This window comes from Clupea harengus, chromosome 13 (assembly GCF_900700415.2).
Source record: "Clupea harengus chromosome 13, Ch_v2.0.2, whole genome shotgun sequence".
Lineage (NCBI taxonomy): Eukaryota > Metazoa > Chordata > Actinopteri > Clupeiformes > Clupeidae > Clupea > Clupea harengus.
Window position 1 is genome coordinate 13,170,054 of NC_045164.1, and position 6,000 is coordinate 13,176,053.

The window sequence follows — 6,000 nt, forward strand, 5'->3', positions numbered from 1 at the left end:
CTAAGGCAACGGGGAAAGGAAAAACTAAAGTGAACTACAGTGAGACTGTAGTCAAATTCTACAACTATGGTAGGTGCTCCAGATTGCAATGAAACAATGATCAGACTGCTGCCCACATCATAAGGATCAATTCAAGACCAAACATGAATATACTACATTCTTATACATTTGCACATAACTTTGATGTCACAATTGTCACAATCAAGGTTCTCTCTGTGACAATGGGGGAAAACTGGAGCAAGCAACCAGGTGTTCAGGAATGCAGGATGTGGTCATCAGTTAAACTGTGACGAGTCTATAGTGTGCCTGATAGCACCCGATGCAAGCATGATCAGTCACGGTTGAGCAACCCCACGGCCAAACACCAGAGATCTGAATGTCTATTCTGTGGATTTAATCACTCTCATGGTGAATTCAGCCTCACAATATGTTTTGTGGGGACACTTCCTTGACTACCTCCACCTCCTCCTCATTGTGAGGCAAAGCTGTCAAATCATACCATTTTATACTGTACATATGCAGCAACAAAGTTGTTTTTATATTTAATATTGAAACCAGACATGCATTTCCTGAAGGTACTGTAACCATACCAGCAATCTAAACATTTCAATAGAGTTGCAAAAATGCATAACTGACATGCTTAGCTGAGAAAGTGCTTGGCAACACATCAATGACTAGATTTAGGTATGTTTCTAGGGATGTTTCTAGGAATGCCAGGGCTAAGATGGCTCTGGGGAACGTGTCTCTGCTCACCTACGACCACCACACTCAAGCTTTGTCTGCCTAGGAGACTGCCATGCCGCCCTGAAATGACCCACCACTGATGATTTCTAAAGATATTTAGAAGATTGTCAAACTAACTCGCCAAATTCAGCAGCAAAACACTTAAGTTGAAACATTTAAGTTCCTACAGGTAATACGAACCTCTAAAGGTTAAACTCTGATTAATAACCATCCATACTGCAAGGCAGAAACATATTTTTATGAGGTGGAGGTTTTGACAAAGCATGCATACTTTTATCCCTGACCACTTTACAAAAACACTCTTTATCTTTGTCAGTCTCTCAGTTGAAATACTAGTGGGTCAGCTGGCATGGATCTCTTCCATCTGAGATAAACTGTTGTTGTTGTTGTTTTAAATATAATATTAAAATGCTATTATGTCTGCCTTTCACAAAACCGAACCCAACAGCATCCTAGTTGATAAAGGTCATGGCGAAGTGTGAGAAAAGCAGAAGTCTCACACTGCCAGAGAGACTGCAGGGAATATGATACAGGGGTATTGCAGGTGGGTGGATAGATTTAGCTAATCTCTCACAAGAAGATGTCGACATGTAGAGACAGCCTCGTGATAACCCCTTCTGAAGGTTAGGACATGCAATTTCTTGCCATATTATTGACTTGATGTCCAGTAGCACCCATAGAGATTTACAGCAGGGAATATCATTTAGATTGATGCAAGTACATTCTTGTATATAAAAACATTATTCTCTAACAGGACTTTTCATCACCTTTGTTTGCAGGACAGATTACCTGATTTAATTCTCATCATCGACAACCCATAAACTCATGAACTTGCTGTTAAAAGTAGTGTTACAGTTCTTCAGCTATCATACTATTCCTACTAGTCTGATGAGGATATTAAGTAAGTGACATCTGTACTGATGAACTGTCAGTGCTGCCATAGAGAAGCACAAAGGTTGTGTAGCAGTCCTTGCCTGCAGTCACAGTAGCCACAGTTGCTGATGGCCCAGACATGTATCGGGTATCGCTCTGCAAAATATAGCCTTGATGGAGAAATTCCTATGCACCTGTATGTTCTAAAGTGTGCTTGCCATGTGTATTATAGCTTTGGAAGTAGGTTGAGGCCTAAAGGTTTGCAGACTTTGCTATACCTTCAGAAAAGTGGAGGACAGAAAGTAGCCGAGTCACCCGATTGAGCCTAACTGCCCAATGAACACACACCTCAAGTTCAAGTTCAAGTTCAAGTTCAAGTGCTTTATTTGTCACATACACGAACATGGCCAACGTGATGATGAAACATCACCCTTCCAACCGTAATGAACTGACATATATAGAGACACCAACAAAACCTTTATTTGCTTTATTTGCCACATACACGAACATATAGTGAAATGTAAAAGGGTCTACGCTCCACACTGTGCAAAAATTAAATTAAATTTAAAAAAGGAAAGAGTGCTGAATTTACCTAGGGTCCTCCCTGGAAGTGATGGCGGCATTTTATAATCCAATGGCCAAGTTGATGATGAAACATCACCCTCCCAAACCCCCACGATGAAATGACTTATATAGACACACCAACAAACCAAGTCTTCACTCCACTGAGCAAGTGTGTCTTGCAGCCGTCTTTGGAGGTGAGTATTTACAGCTGTAGAAGCTATGTGTCTGTTGCAGGTATATTCATCTGGTTGGTCTCGTAACCCTGTTTTTGCTCACTGAAGATGATGACTGTTGGGATATAACACCTGACTGTTGGAAATTAATTTATCAGATTTCTTTTCAACCAGATTTAGAAATTGACGATAAACGCTAAGCTGGCCTACTTTAAAGATTAAATCACAATTGGCAAATTATGTAATGATTATCACACTGGTAAACAATAAACATTTTGGAATTTAAATTTGTAGTTAGGTTTAGGAATTTGATGTTTTGGAGTCAACTGCACTTGTTTATGTTTGCACCCTTTTGTTGTCATGTTTGTCTTTTTAGAGGAAAAGAAGACCTAAAGCATGGAACGAAAAACTCCTTCTGGTTATTGTGGTAAGTCATTTTAGAACTCTTTCTGGTTATTGTGGTAAGTCATTTTAGAACTCCTTCTGGTTATTGTGGTAAGTCATTTTAGAATGGCCATAACACTAGATCACCTATGTTTCATTGGAACAACTTGAGCACAACGTCCTTCTTTAGGGGTTTCGCCGAAAGCTAAAACAAACTCATCCTACATAACAAAAAAGGACACGGACTCCATCTCCTGTTAGCTCCTCATAGGACATTAAAAAAGTGTCAGCTTATCATTCTCAACTTTGCATCTATTCCACTGACATTTCTACTATATACTTTAGATATGCAATTCACAGAGGTGTTATACAGAGGTATTGTTGTCTAAAATAAGTGAACTAATAGCTAGCAGACTTGTAAATACCAGCATGAGCCCAGGTTGTACTGATAAAAGTTAGCTAGCTCGCTAACTGATATATTTCTACAATATATTAGCTGATGCTTATGTTTAAAAACTGCTTTTGTCTCACCTTCAAATAGCCATGTACCAATCAAAATGGTTCTAAGGATGTTATTACAATATGCCTGCCTACCTAGCTACCTACAAAAACATACCTTTAAAAACACTAACATCGGGCACATATTAATGTACACTAATACAGTAACATCGGCACATATTAATGTACACTAATACACTGATATCTATTGAACTGTGTAATTTTCTCAGCTCTTTCTTGTGGTTGGTGAGCTGGTTGGACAGTCATCTGCAGATAACGGTGTTATCCTGTCTGAACTGTCTAATGCCCCAGCAGGTGAGAGTGAGAGTGAGAGTTGCACATTTTACTACAAAAACTATTTGAAATGTGAAACAAAGGACATTGTTGGGTGTTTTTGCCCCTACATACTTGTGTTTATTCTTATCTTTATTCATCCTTTTATTTCAAAGCCATTAGCTGTCATCTTAATGTTCATTACCTTTCCTCACACTCATTACTATAACCTCTCCATCATAATTCACTTTTTGTCACGTACATACTGAAGGTGATACAATGTGACTTTTAATTTAACTAATTTCACTTGATACAATTTTAGACTAATTTTGGTTATTAATTACATTACCATGTATTTCAAAGTATATGAACATATAAAAGGAGCAGGGGTTCTGACACCAAGAGCAGAGAAGCAGCGCTATTAACCCCCTGCTTGTTCTCATTCCACATGCAGAGGCACAGGAGGACGCAGCCTATGAGGAGCACCCACGTGCAAAGCGTGGCCATGGAAGCCCCAGAAGAGAGAGGATAAAAGCAGGGGTAAAAAAATTTGGCAAAAAATTTGTCAAAGGATTAGGCGATTTTCTCCTTAAAGGGATTCGTGTTGCGGTCGGATAAATGGAGAAAACAGCACCAAACAAATACTCTGACAAAGTCATAATAATGAAATGTCTTACTTGCTTCTCTGTAAAAAAGAATAAAAAAAAATAAAACAAAGATATTCAGCAGCACATACCTGAGTCATGTAATACTTTTCAACAAGTGATCTTTTTCTGCTCCCCTGTTCTCTCTTCAAATGTAGTACATAAAAGATAACGGGTAACGGGTGTTTGCATGGCCTCATAGCATGATGCATGCCTGCACACCACCGTGCTAGGTGTTTCAGAACCCCGGCTAGAGACCTGGCCAAACTTACTATTTACTGTCTGCTAGCAACATTTGGAAACTGAAACTTGTTTAACAGCCGCTTTGAAGCTGTTTTCTGGACCACAGTTGACTACAAAAGCAACATTTCCAGACAGCTGTGATGCACTGGACATGTACGGCACCAGTTATGTATGTCTGGCATTGATCTTTTGTACTCATGTCGTCAACATTCATTTAATGGAGATTGAAGTGGCATCATATATCAAAGTAAAAGTCCTTCTGCTGCTGGTGAATAGATCATTGAAAAGCAGAAATGCGATTGATCGATACAGAGAGACACGGGCTGAAGGAGGCTCAAGAGAGAGTGTGAGAAAAGGAGAAGTATTGGACAATATCAGAGAAGCTCCTTGGAATATGACTCAGCAGGAGGGTGGACAGGGGGTGCAGATGATCTGTGAAACCTGCCAGGTTTATCATGACATGTAGACAAATCCTCATGATAACCCTGTTGTAAAGGGGTTTTGGAAATGGATGTTCCTTATCTGCTTTCTTACTCACACTTCTAACAGGGACTGCTGAACCCTGATGGACCCCACTTGGACTGTGTTTTCTGACTTAGACATTGAGTCAAAAACAACATTTTGTCACTTGAAATCCCCCCCAGTGTGTCTACATTTTTTTTTTTTTTTACCTTAACTCTCGAAACAAATAACAACTACCAAAACATTATGAAAAATGTCTTTTGAAATTCAATTGTAGTCACACCGGAGCAATTTAACCACTGTTCAAAGTGTTATAGGTAGAGTCTGTAAGTTCAGTTTTTACCTTTAGGTCTGTGCATGTAATCAAATACTCCAAATATCTCTATGTCATTGATTTACTGATTAATTAAATTAATTATATCAACGACTACCTTAACACTATGAATATTTTTTTTGTATGGACCAATTGATAACCTTCCATATGAGAAGATTCCATATTCCCTGAACCATTCAATTGTAGTTACAGCTGAACAATTTAAACTACTGTATTATAGGTAGAGTCTGTAAGTTATATCAGCGAGACATGTGTCAGATAAAAGGCAACTTCTCCTCTAAAAAGATTCTTGACAAGTGGGACTAAAAACCTTCCTCTGTAAGGTCCTATATGTGCACGCACTGTGATAGAACTTCTAGAAAGTTTCTTTTTTTCTTAACTTCATGAACTTAGTACATGGCCACCAAAATGTCCTTGTATGTTTTGTTGTAAATTGGATAGTAGTTTGGCCACTCAGAGTCATGCAAGCAGGTCAAGTCAATACCATCTTCTGGCACCAGAATAAGATGGATCAGTGATCTTAGGCTGTCCCCCTAATACGTCTTGTATAGACATCTTGACACTGTATAGGTAGAATAAAGGTAGAATATTAGCTTAGGGGTGTACTTAAAGTAGGGTTTCTATTGGTCTATTGGCATTGATCTTTTGTATTCTTCATGTAATCTTCAAATTGTGGATGAAAAACAAATATCCTTCTTGTGCTCTTGTATGTATTAAAAAGAACTAAAACTGAAACTTAAACTGCAATTCACACTACAACACTGGCTGAAGGATGGTGAGGAGGGGGACGGGTGTGAAAAGAGGAAGT